Here is a 13,481-nt window from a genome sequence, read left to right as displayed (position 1 = left end):
GGTTTTTTTAAAAACAGAATGAGTTTCCAAACACAAGTTTAATCTTACCCCTGCTTCACTTGAATTCCATGGCAAAACTCCCAATAACTCCAATGGGAGCAGATTTGGTACCATTCTCTTGCTTTTAGGAATACATCAACCTGCCAGTTAACAGCCTAATTGATAAAAGGTGGTTGATCAATATAAATAAAACCCAGTAAATCCTCTTTTGCTCTGCCAAACATGGAACTAAAGCAGCAGCTCAACTTAACAGACGCTGCTATCTATCTTGTCCTCATCTCTCGCATTAAGACAGAGCCTCGTGAAATATTTACTGTCTGTAAACAAAATATGTAGGGAGGAGAACAGATGCAAGTTATTATAGTCCATCTATGACATGACAAGGTCATTAATCAGAGCAGCAACCGCAGATTGATCTTCAAAAATACCAAGAGACACCATACGGTGAAGAACAACCCTGCATGGGTAGAAAGAAAGACTAAGCAACCCCCTCTGCATCTTGCCTTTATCCACATTATAGGACTCTCTAGTCTTATGAACCACAATGAGTCAACCTTGTGTAAAGTCAATGGCCAGGAGCTAAAAGCCAATTGGCTCTCAGCTAAGGCCATAGAGCAGACTTCACTCTCCTTTGTCAAGAGTCTCAGTGCCTCTGGGTTATGCTTGTATGCAGGCCTGCTAATGGGGGAGATAGAGGAGACAAGGAGGCAACTATCCTGGGGCCTGGCAATTCTAAAGGACCTTGGGCTCACAGCAGCAGCAGCTGGGAGCCGCAGGCCCTTTTGAACTGTCGCAGGAGTGCCACATGGCGCACTCTGGCTGGCTCCGAGGGTTGTCAGAGGCACAGAGGGTCACAGCGCAGTCCCTGGAGTTGTCCCCCTCCCACATTACCTTATTGCCCAGCAATCCTTTGGCTCCCCTTCTTGTATGAATTGTAGGTGCAGCATCGTTTACTAGTTCATAACCTTTATATAAATGTGGTGGAGAATTTAATAGGGATGAAACCCATTGATATCTACAGAAAAAGTGATAGTTACTGCCCTTGGGCTACTATAGAGCAGCAGAGCTTCACAGAAGTCAATGGAGCTATGCCAATTTACAGCAGCTGAGGATTTTGCCCATTAGGTTTATGAAGAAAAAAAATCCTATCCTATAGAATTCCCTAGCAGTCACAGAATTCTGTCAAATTCTATAGGTGGTTTTAAAAAAGAAACTCTGCCAAGGTTATCATTTTCTATTTCCTTCTATAGGACTTTACTAGAAGGGTTTGAATCCTAAAAGCAATACATATAGTACCAAAGACTACCTAAATGAGGCTACATCTACACAACAAGGTTTTTGTGCAAAAATGGCGATTTTTGCGTAAGAACTCATGGAGTGTCCACACCTCAAGCACGCATTTGCACAAGTAAATCAACAGTAAAACAGCAGAACAGAGGGCTTTTTGCAGTGTAGGTACACCTCCTTCTACAAGGCATAACTCCTTTTTGCACTACAGCTCTAGCGCAAAAAGGTACACGGGGATGCTCCGCAGGGGTTTCTTGCTCAAATAGAGCCTATCCAAAAAAGCGCAGGTGCCCTGATGGCCATTCTGTTTATGGACATCATAACTTTCTTGTGCAAGAGCGTCCATGAAGAGTGGACACTCTCTTGTGCAAAAGCGCATGCTTTGAGGTGTGTACACGCTTTTGCACTAGAAGTTTTTGCGCAAGAACTCTTCCACAAAAGTCTTCTTGTGAAAAAACCCTGCAGTGTAGATATAGCCTGAGTGATCCAAGAAAAGATTTAAGAACCAAGTGCTATGTAACACAAAGAGCAGATTCAAGGTAGGTATTGAATCTCCAAAGCGCGTGTTGATTTTTCTTCCTATGGAAGAAAGATTTATTTATCCATGTATACAATCTACCCAGTAAATTCTCATGATCCTACAATATGAAACACAAAGAACTCCAAAACTGGAGAGGAAACAGTCTAAAAAAATCAGAGCCTCTTAAGCAGTCATTTCCCCAGCACAGAGAGTAGTTTCAGCAGAATGTACTTTCTCAAATCCAGACTGACATTTGGGAGGTGAGAGTTAATCAATGGTGAAAGTTGTGACAAGAAGAGATATTCCAACCCCTGGAGATAAATGGAAGGCTACCAATGGGTCTATAATTAAAAATAGTCAGTAAGTCAGGAAGATTTCTTCAACAATACATAGATTACTGCTGATTTCGGAGGAAGTTGTTTCTGACCCAGGGACAGCACTGCATTTGGGAAATTGTTGATAAGAGACAATCGGCAAGGCAGATATTTATACAGAGAGTAGTGTACTCAGGAATGAGGAAGATAACATTTTATTTACAGCTCACTAATATCTCAAGCAAATCAGCTGCCAAAACAGTGACGGAAAGGATGTGTCAATAGCATGCTATGTATACAGTATTAGTTGGGCAGCTTCAAGAAGACTCTCGACACTGCATGAGCGGCAAGTGTATAGATACACATAAAAAAGCACAACGGAGCGCAAGAAGCCCCCTTCGCTGCTGGCATGCCTGTGGGGAAAGAAAGCAGCTGACTGTTCCCTGGAGCACTAAGATATGCGCATGTGAGCTGCTGCCGTAAGGGCATCCACCCCAAGGAAGGATTGGTGCGTCAGCTCAGGTGACCATGTCCAGGCTGCCTTCTGCTGCAGCTGGTAGGAGGGCAGGGGCTTCTCTTTGAAGGAGCAATAAGGAAGCTGCCCATCTTGCCCTCCTCCCATTCCCCCCTGTTCTGAAGAGTCAGGGTAACTCCAGGACCTACCTGCACACTGGATGTTGCGCAATGTATTTTGTGCTTGTCCTCTGTGGGCATCCTCACCTACCTCTAGCCCGGAGTTGTGTGGAACACAGTCAGATCCCTTTTGGAAAACAAGCTTTTTTATAGAATGGAGATTGCCTATCTCCTAGGACTGGAGGGGACCTTGAAAGATCATCGAGTCCAGTCCCCTGCCTTCACAGCAGGACCAAGTACCATCTCTGAAAATTTTTTGCCCTAAATGGCCTTCGCAAGGATTGAACTCACAACTCTGGGTTTAGCAGACCAATGCTCAAACCACCAAGCTTCTCCCAAGCACTAGGCATTGGGGGATTTCATGGAGAGAGAGGGACATGGGAAGAAATTATTCACACACTCCCTAAGACACAGTATCATCTTTTAGTCCACAGCCTTGACCATCAACATCCCTGCACAGCAGCATACAGTGGTGCTGCAAGTTAAGCTTTCCGGGAGAGGGAGATGGTGCCTCCTACTTCACCTTCATGAAGTTCCCATTGTGGAATTGGATTCTGGGCTGGCAAGTGTCTATACCCCCTGCACTACTTAGCCCAGTTCTCTTTCCTCTCGGGCAGTGGGAACGCACCATTTCCTTTATGGGATATTCCATTCCTGCAGAGAAAGGACCAAGATTTGCCCCACATTGCCCCACACCTCACTGAAAATTATGTGCCATGAGGAACTACTGGAGAATAAATCTGTCTCCACATTCACTATTTGTTTTTAATGCCACAGGCTCTCTCGGGGCTACATTCTGCCTTGCTTTATAATGGTGCACAGTGCACAGGGAAAAAGTAAGAAAAATCCCCCTATCTGGTACATGGACAGGCTGAGGTTTTGTGCTCAGAGAAGTACAGTGGCTCTTTCCCCATGAAATCTCTCCCAGCATTTCAAAGTGGCCAGGAAGAGATAAAGACTAAGCAAAGTGTAGACAGAGCCATCACTTCACCCTTTCATGCACCTAGGAACAGAGCTGGTCAGCTGCATGACCAGTTATAGTCTGCATTTTCCCCATGCCTTGGAAGTCCTTTTGAAGAAGATCTCCAGAGCTTTCCTTATAGCAGTATGGCTCCGCACTGGGTTCTAAAGACCCCGGTGAGCACAACTAGTATTAATGGAAAGGCGTACGTGTGTGTTTGTACATTTGTGCATGTGTGTTAGAAACTAGCCAACATTCTACAGAATAGAACCTAGAAATAATACACTCAGTGTTCCTGAAGACATCCTAAAAAAAAACAACCGTTAAAAATGTTGATCACATTGTGTGTCAGTATCTAAGATGCTTTGCTGATCTACAAAAGCCAGAAGTTATTTGCTACAAGAGCCGGCCAAGCCATGAGAGTAATTTCATTTCAACAAGCTTCATGAAATTTCCCTCTCGCATAACCACAGACCCGCACGTCATCCATGGGCAGTCCCTTCTGGCTTCAGGCATGGAAGGAAACATAGCATGTCCATTAAAGGACACTACCACTGTTTCATCCCTGGCCATCTTGAAGTAAGAGCATCTAGAAAGAAAGCCTGCAACTCTCCCTCTCTCAATCCTTCAAAACGCTACAGTTAGGTCCACGGCTGTCGAGTTCACCTACCAAGTGACATTCTATGCGAAGTTTCCCTTCTTAGCTCAGCTCTGGACCTTACCCCCAGGGAGTGATTAACCACTTAAAGAAGTCAAATATCAGAGCTGATCAAAGTTCCAAGAATCAGAGCCTCTTTCAAGAGACTAACATAAACAGATTTCCTGAGCTGCTTACTCCAGAGTCTAGTGATACAATCTTTACACAGAGAACAAACAGTCACACAAATAACTACAGCTAGCCTAAACACGCCTCTCATCAAATCCCGTTACCTCCAAACGGAGTCTGCATTCCTTTCCCCCAAAACTCTACTGCTGGTGTTTCAGTATGTTCCCTGGGATTAAAATAAATTTTAAAATGATCAGTTGAGGCTACATACTCATCCCATCCTGATTTTATTTTTTTCTTACCAGCTCGATCCCCATCAATAAAAGCTTTGTGTGGATTGTACTCATTCAGGCCAGGTCAACATTAAAATGGAAGGTTGAATCAAGCTACGCAACTTCAGCTACGTTAATTACATAGCTGAAGTCAATGTACCTTGTTCTGAGTTTCCCCACTATCCTATCAGCTTCCCTTATTCCTCGCAGAAGGAGGAGGACCAGTCACCAATAGGGGAACCCTCTCAGCAAGTCTAAGACTCACTAAATTGAACTAAGTCGAACTCCCAGGAAAGTGATTGCAGCAGCAGCAATCTTCTGTTTGGCTAAAGGCTGAGGCCATGTCTTCACTTCTATACTGAGACAGCCAGTATCACCATGTGTTATTGAATCAGTACCTGGAGTTGAAAGGGTAATTGGTGGGAATGATTTATTTGACCAGTAGAGCTAATTTCTCTGTTTGCAAGCAGCTTTTTATTTTCTCAGATGCAGAGGATTATTTGATTCATTTTACCATTTTGTTGCAAGTCTTCAATATTGCCATTTTGATCCATGTTGGTTACTTCTGATCAGACAGGTTTACTAAAAAGAGGAGATTGAAGTAATGCTCTTAAATATGGATTGCAGAACTCAGTATAAGTAGCCTACTTTCTAGCTCCCCTTAAAGTCAATGGGACAAAAATTTGGCCATAGGTAATGTGGTATTGTCTCTGTACTCTTGACAGGTTTCTGATGGGAATGCACATATTTTCAGCTCACCATATGCCTTCCATGAATGCTTGCTAATGGTCACTTAAAACCAGCTGCTGCCAAGAGATTTCCTGCTGGTAAAATTGCTAGAATATTCACAAGACTTAACGGCAAAAAGGGCCAGATTGTAAACTGCTTATTCACATTGGTAATCACTTCCTCATAGATTAATCCCACTGAAGGGACATGAATTCATAGTGGTCAGGTTTTTTGTCACACTGACAATTTTTAATTTGCTGGGAGGGGAAAAAGATATTTTCCACTCTCATGCAGTTCTGCTAATAGAGATGCCACAAGTAGGGAAACATACACTTTGAGACAGAGGCTCCTGCTCAGGGTGAATGCTGGCTGATTCTATTAATTTATGATGGCCCCTTGTGAGCCAAGTAGCTAGTGAAAGTTGGGAGTAGAAATTGGGGGTTAATCTGGTATCTCTTTCATGCACTTTGGTTATTTACAAAGAAGATACAAAGGATGTTGTGTCCTTGAATGCAGGAGGAAACTGCTTCTTTTCCTCGCAGGAGCAAGAGCAGGCTTTTTTAGCCTGCCGCGACCCCCCAAAAATCCTCTGCCCCATGTTTCTTCGAGGATCAGCACCATCATTATTGCTACTCCTGTAGACTGTCTCTCTTCCCCCGTCTCTCTTGTTTCTTCTCAAGTTTCTTTATGTGCAGCCCAGGGCCGCTGACAGGGGAAGGCAAAGGGGGCAGTTCTCACCTAGACCATGGTGTGCAGGGCTCCAACTGCGGTTTAAAAGGGCCCAGGGTTCTGGGCCATCACCAAGACAGCAGCAGTGGCATTTGGAGACCTGAGCCCTTTTAAATCACAGCTGGAGCCCTCCATGTGAGACAGTCTGAGAGGCACTGAGGGCTGGCTGGGGGAAGCATGACAGTCCAGGCAGCACTGAGGGCTGGCTGTCCCCAGCCCCCCCCCCCCCCTTCTGCTTGAGGTCCTGCCCCTTGTGGGGGACCAGAAGTGAGGTTCCCCCCACCCATTGCTCAGCAAAGTCTGTCGCCAGCCCTGGTTCCACCATTACACACTCAGCAAGAGCTCATGAGAGGGTTCACACACCCCTTTTGTCAAATGGGACTGTAATAAGTAAAGAGCAAGTTCACACCTATTGACTTCAGTCCCATTTCCAGGTTCCAAACATCTCGCCACTCCATTTTACTACCCCGTGGAAACTTTGTACAGGTGAGCAATGGGCAGTCTAAATGTGACCTTTTCCAGCCACATTTTCATGGAGGGTCACGTCCTCACAACTGCAGAGGAATTGCCTTTCTTTGGCATGCTCCAGTATTTCTTGTAAGCCATATTTCATATTGACAAGTTCTGACAATGGTATTGAAAGGTGGTATTTAAAGTCAGTTCGGGATGACAAAATTCCACAATGCAACGCTAAAATCAAGATGCCTCTGGACATGACTCTCACGGCAAAGGAAAAACATTTAATAGCTCTGACTTTTCTGACTTAGAAATGACTGACTTAAAGGTCATTACATTCAGTGCATTTGGGCCACAGTTGTAAGTATAAACAAAAGAAAACCAAACTCCTAATTCGCACAGTGTTACTCACTGAATATTAGAACTGGAAGGGACCTCGAGAGGGCATCAGGTCTAGTCTCCTGCCCTTTTGGCAGGACCATGCACCATCTGATCATCCCTGATAGATGTCTATCTGACCTACTTTTAAATGTTCTTGTTCCACCTCAATAATTCCATGGATATAAATAATATACTGTTAATAATACAGTCTCTGTTAGAATCCCAGTAGACAGACTGAGGTTTCACAACGCCCAAATAAGCAAGGTTAGCTGTACACTGCTCATGTTTGGCAGCATACCTTTCCTATGGCTACAGAGAGAAGTTTCATAAGGGAGCACGTCGCTTGTGGAAGAGGATGACTATAATCATTTATCCTACACTGTGCATTGCTCGTCTCACAGCTAAACACATATACTCCATATTTACAATTTGGTCTTAGCATGTGGGAGGCCTCGTTAGTGGATTCCCTTTCTTTCCAAACTCAGTTTTGTCTTGTTGAAGTTACCAATGTAGCTCTTCACATCTTTAAGCCACTGTACACGTTACCTACTTCTTGGTTGGATCCCACAAAATATTAACACCATTAGAGGATAGGGATGCCAACTTTCAAACTGTACCAACTGGACCACCTTTGCCCTGCCCCCACCATGCTCCTTCTGAAGTCCCACTCCACCCGCCCCATCGCTTGCTGTCCCTTACCCTGCCTTTCTCCCTCCCACTGATCTGAGGTTAGGGGTTGGGCTGTGCAAGGGGGTATGCTCTCTGGTCTGAGGTGAAGATTGTAATGAAGGGGAGTGTGGACTCCAGGGGGGAGTTTGGTGGTGGGAGGATACTCAGGGCTAGGTCAGAGTGTTGTGGTGTGAGAAGCAGGCTCCAAGCAGCGCTTACCTCACAGCGCTCCCCTGAAGCAGCAACCCCCCCATGTGGCCAGGCAGCTCTACATGGTGAGTGTGACCTTCACCCACAAGTGACACCCCCTCAGTTCCCATTGATTAGCGTTCCCAGCCAATGGGAGCTGCAGAACTGGTGCATAGGGCAGGGCAGTACGCAGGGCCCCTTGATGGACATGGGCCCAGGAGCCATGTGGAGCCAGGTGGGAAGCCTGCAAAGATTGTCAACTTTCTCATTGTACAAAAGAGCACCTTGCACTGCCACTTCTCCAAGGCCTGTCCCTGCTCACTCTGTCCCCCTCCCTCTGGCACTTGCTCTGGGAAGGCAGCTTGTGTGCAGAAGGCGGCTCCAGGTTGGAGATGGGGGTTGGGGTGCAAAATGCATGGCTGCTGACTTTCCTAGGTATCAGGGGGTGCTCGAGTTCCACATCCGCCCCAGGTCCTGCCCTGCCCTCACTCCACCCCTTTCCCAAAGGCCACACCTCTTCCTAACCCCACTCTGCCCATCCCACCTCTACCCACCCTATTCTGTCTCCTCCCCAAAGTGCTCTAAATCCTTGCTCCTCCCCCTCCTCCCACAGCTTCCTGCATGCTATGGAACGGTTGATCACAGTGGCTGGGAGACTCAGGGACTACGTCTAGACGGGCATGATTTTCCACAAATGCTTTTAACGGAAAAGTTTTCCGTTAAAAGCATTTGCGGAAAAGAGCGTCTGGATTGGCACGGACGCTTTTCTGCAAAAGCACTTTTTGCGGAAAAGCATCCGTGCCAATCTAGACGCGCTTTTGTGCAAAAAAGCCCCAATCGCCATTTTAGCCATTAGGGCTTTTTTGCGCAAAACAGTACTGTGCTGTCTACACTGGCCCTCTTGCGCAAATGATTTGTGCAAGAGGGCTTTTGCCCGAACGGGAGCAGCACAGTATTTCCGCAAGAACACTGACAATCTTATACGAGATCATCAGTGTTCTTGAGGAAATTCAAGCGGCCAGTGTAGACAGCTGGCAAGTTTTTCTGCAAAAGCAGCTGATTTTGCGGAAAAACTGGCCAGTCTAGACACAGCCAGGGAGTGAGGGGAAGGCACCAACTGGCAGGGCCCACTTGTAGGCAGGAAGCACTGAAGGGAGGAAGAGATGCTGATCGGAGGCCGGAAGGTTGTGGAGCAGAGAGCAGGATCCAGGTGGTGCTTACAATGGGAGATGCCCTGAAAGTGGTGGCATATCCCTCTGCTCCTAGGCAAAGGGGCAGCCAGGTAGTTCTGAATGGTGAGTACTGCCTCCGCCCACAGGCACCACCCCCACTGCTCCTATTGGCTATAGCTCCCCACAATGGGAACTGCAGAAATAGCTAACATAATGGGGTTACATGCAGAGCTTCCAGGCTGTCCTTCCACCTAGGCACCAGAGGGACATGTCACCACTTCGGGGAGCTATGCCAAGCAGGTAGGGAGCTTCATAGCCCCACTAACTGGACTATTAAGGCCTGGACAGCAGTGTTGCCAGGGAGCTGCCAGGGTCCCTTTTCAGCCAGGCCTTCTGGTCAAGACTCCTGGCAACCCTACAGGGAAAAGGCAAATTGACAGAGAGAGATTACATAACCTGCCACATGAGTTGCTGTGTGGCACAAGAAGGATTAGCATTCAAAAGGTTCCAGATTCATAGGCCCATTAACACTTGCTCTCACAAACAGCTGGATAAACACCCCAGATTTATAATCTACTCCCAGAATGGAACAGCTTGTCTTTCATCCGTGGTTTTCTTTTAATGATTGTTTCTTGCTCACTTTTTTAAAGTCTTCCACTTTGAACCGTCCATTGATTTGAAGAAAGCTCTGCCTAGGATTTCAAACTTGTTTTCCAAGTGGCTCTCATTGCCCACCCTCCCACGTATGCACACACACAGTTCCACTGGTTGCTTCTAACCCAAGAAGAATGCTTAGCACGCAAAATACAGCACCCTGTAGCAACATGCATCCCTTTCTCCAGACCCGCCTCCAAATATGCAGCCATCAATCACAGGGTTCTGTCAAAAGAACAAGAGGGAGCAGGAGCATCAGCACATCAGAAAATAGCAGCTTGCAGCCTTGCTCAGATCATATTCCTCTGATGGGGAAATACACGGTACATGCAGCAGGAGGTGCAGGATGTGGATTAATAACACTATTTGCTACAGTAATAGTGTACGTCTATATTCCTGCTTTTCAGAAGAGCAATTTCCTTCACACCAATAAATCTTAGGAGAAAAATATGGCTAGTGTTACAGCAATGTATTACAGTGGAATAGTCTCTGTCACTGAGGTGAATAGCAGATGTGTGTGTGTGTGTGTGTGTGTGTGTCATTTTAAAAATACATTTTGATAGTAACACTGTAAGCAACGCCAATAGTAATATCAAATCACACCAAGTATTTTTCTTGTGATGTATATGATCAGCCACTTGTCTTATAGCTCTTTGCTATCACTGTTACACATCTACAGGTTGAACCTCCGTGGTCCAGGACGCTCTGGTCCAGCAACATCCGTGGTCAAGCATGACCACGGATATGGCTCAGCCAGAGAGCCCCAGCCACAGTGGTTGCCAGCCAAGAGCAGAATCAGGCAGCGATTCCTGCCAGCCAAGAGTAGAATTCCACCTGCCAGGGACATGGAGCCTCTGCTGGCCAAAGGCAGGAAAGGCCTCCTCCCCATCTAGATAAGAACGTGTGTAACTTTCGGCACATGAAGAGGCCCATTGACTTCCATAGGAATTAACTTTAACAATTAGGCTTGCGTGGGCCCTTCACTCCTAATACATTTCACCTTGTCTGAACAGTAAAGGCACCAGGTTGTCCTTCACTCCACAGTAGCTACCTATCATGTGTTGGGTGACTTCTGTATGTTCTGGATATATAAAGCTTGAGTTTGGCGCCTCTTACGGTGAGTCAGTAGTTTGTAAAGTGCTTTCAGGTGAATGTTGCTATTTAAATGCAAGTTTGTTTTTTATTAATCCTGTTTGAAAGACCCTCAAGGAGAAGCACAGCACTTTTGTACAATGGGTAAGCAGGATCATAACAACTTTGGGCCTGACTCTTATCTCACCTCTAACAAACTAAATTAGGAGTAACGCTATGGACACCAGCAGAAATAGCACAGCGTAAAACCAGAGCAGAATCAGCCATTTTGTGTTGCCCTTTCTTGAGATTGAAAATGCCCTGAATATTGACACAGCAATATATGTGATTCCTGAAATTGTATGAATTAGTAGAGGTAGCTCTATTTCACAGTTCAAAAATGGGATGAATGGTTAAATTAAGCTACCATGAAGAGTGATCAGCAAACATCTCAGTTCACATCTTATTTTTCCCTACTGTGGTTACATTTGTCTAGTAATATCCTTTCCTTTAGTGATAAAAATGTTTTAAGATGTCAGATATTAATGGGGAAAGGACAGAATGCTGTGTACCCACAACAACACTGAATTAATTATTATTCTAATGTGTTGAGAGAAATGTGGTGCTCCATGTGATATTAATAAATGAAGTGAGCAGAACAAATATATACAAAGATATACAATTGCTTAATGCAACCGTCTTTATATATTGAATCAGCTAATGGGCACGCCGCAGTGAGGTAGCATTTAGGAGCAGAACATTAAGCACAGAATTCTTTTAGATTTTTGTGGCAGAGAAACATCCTGTCCCCTAATAAATAAAAGATTTGTTCAATATGCACTTCAAACACTTAGTATTGAGCAACAAAAACTAATGTTATCAAATTGAGAAAGCGGTACTCTCCATGAAGGCTAATGGACACAGCAAACGTAGTAAAAATACATTCACCAGCACACAAATTATAAATATTTGAAACACATATTAATGTTAATAGGAAAGGGTACACTAATTTATTATCTCCATACAGAGAAATACTTTTATTTTCACATGTGTGCCTATCTAATATTTTTAGAGACATATAAAGAAATCCCCTCAAATGTGCTACTTACTGTATTTCAAAATATTAGAAACATTTTGGTCCAATCAGCTTGCTTTACTGGCCTAATATTCAGTGAGGTCAGAGCAACTGGTAGGATGTTCCATCACCACTTTGAAAGTTTACTTTAACACTTTACATTTTTATTTCCTTTTTCTTACTGTTACAAAGAATGAGGAGAATAAGATGAAAGAGCTTACTCGGATATTTTATGAACCCCGAACAAGAAGTTATCCTTTGCTAAGGGCTGTCATTGCAATCCCTTTGATTTCCCCAGCACTGCTCTTGTAATGACATTCTAGTGAGAAAAGAAACGTAACTGAATTTACAGTTTAGTTTTTTTGGATAAACCAGTTTGGACTCTTCTCTATACATTGCCCTCCATTACACTATTCTCAGACTCGTTTGAGGAGTAAAAGGATCAACTCATGATCTATGGACTATAGCCCACCGGAGAAACAAAAGGGAGCCCTGAGGAAAAGAAGAAGAACACAATGGCTACGTCTATACTACAGGCTTTTTGCGCAAGAACAGCTGTTGTTGAGCAAAAACTTGCCAAGTATTTACACTGCATGCAAGTTCTTGGGCAAGCAAATTTACAGTACAGCATTGGAAAACAGGGCTTCTTCTGGAAGAGTTATTCCTCTCCACACAAGGAATAAGCCCTCTTACACAAAAGCTCTTCCACAAGAAGGCAGTGTAGACAGGCAACAGGATTTTCTTGCACAAGAAATCCCTATGGCTAAAATGTCCATCAGAGCTTTTTTGCACAAGAGAGCGTCCACACTGCCATGGATGCTCTTGCTCAAATGCACATCTCTTGTACAAAAAACACATGGCAGTGTGGACGTGCTCTTGTGAAAGACCTTTTGCACAAGAACTCTTTCTCAAAATAGTCCTTGTGTAAGAAGCCTGCAGTGTAGACATAGCCAATGAGAACAGGTGAGGAGAAAAAAAAGAAAAAGAAAAAAAGAAAGAAAGGAAAAAGTAGAAAATGATAAATGAAGGAGAGAGGGCAAGCAAGAGAGAGAAAGAAGAGCTGCTCATGATATCACAATTTGGCTAATCTGTTGGGGAAACAGTTTAGCAGAGATCTGCAAATCAATCTCCTGTGTATCACAGGCCTGGTATGAGGCCTAGGCAAAAGTACTCAAGATTTTGCTAATACAAAGCAGAGTTGAGCCGTTAGCAAGAGGCAGGCCCTGCTCCCGGAATCTAGCAAGAACAAGGACGATAGTGCAGAAATATTGCAGTGGTACTAGGCACAAGTCACACGAACATGTTTCCAGAATGGTGTGAGAACACCTCAATACCAGCACCATAGATAAAAGCAGCATGTCAGAGGGTGGTTCCTGATATGTTACGAATATCTTATGTTACGAATAACTTGTAAAGAAAGATGTACCTTAGAGGGGACGTCCTTGTCTGGCTTAGGGCCCAGTGGAAATTCCAGCCACTGAGTGAGCTGGTCCTATCTGGCCCAGGAACCATGCTACCACAACCTAGTTGTCATCTCAAGAAATGCCAGCCCCCCAAGGAGGCACTGTCTTGCAGTAGTAGAGACTAGTAAGCTGGAGAAGAA

The sequence above is a fragment of the Pelodiscus sinensis genome, chromosome 13 (assembly GCF_049634645.1).
Source record: "Pelodiscus sinensis isolate JC-2024 chromosome 13, ASM4963464v1, whole genome shotgun sequence".
Classification (NCBI taxonomy): domain Eukaryota; kingdom Metazoa; phylum Chordata; order Testudines; family Trionychidae; genus Pelodiscus; species Pelodiscus sinensis.
This window is presented reverse-complemented; position numbering follows the sequence as displayed.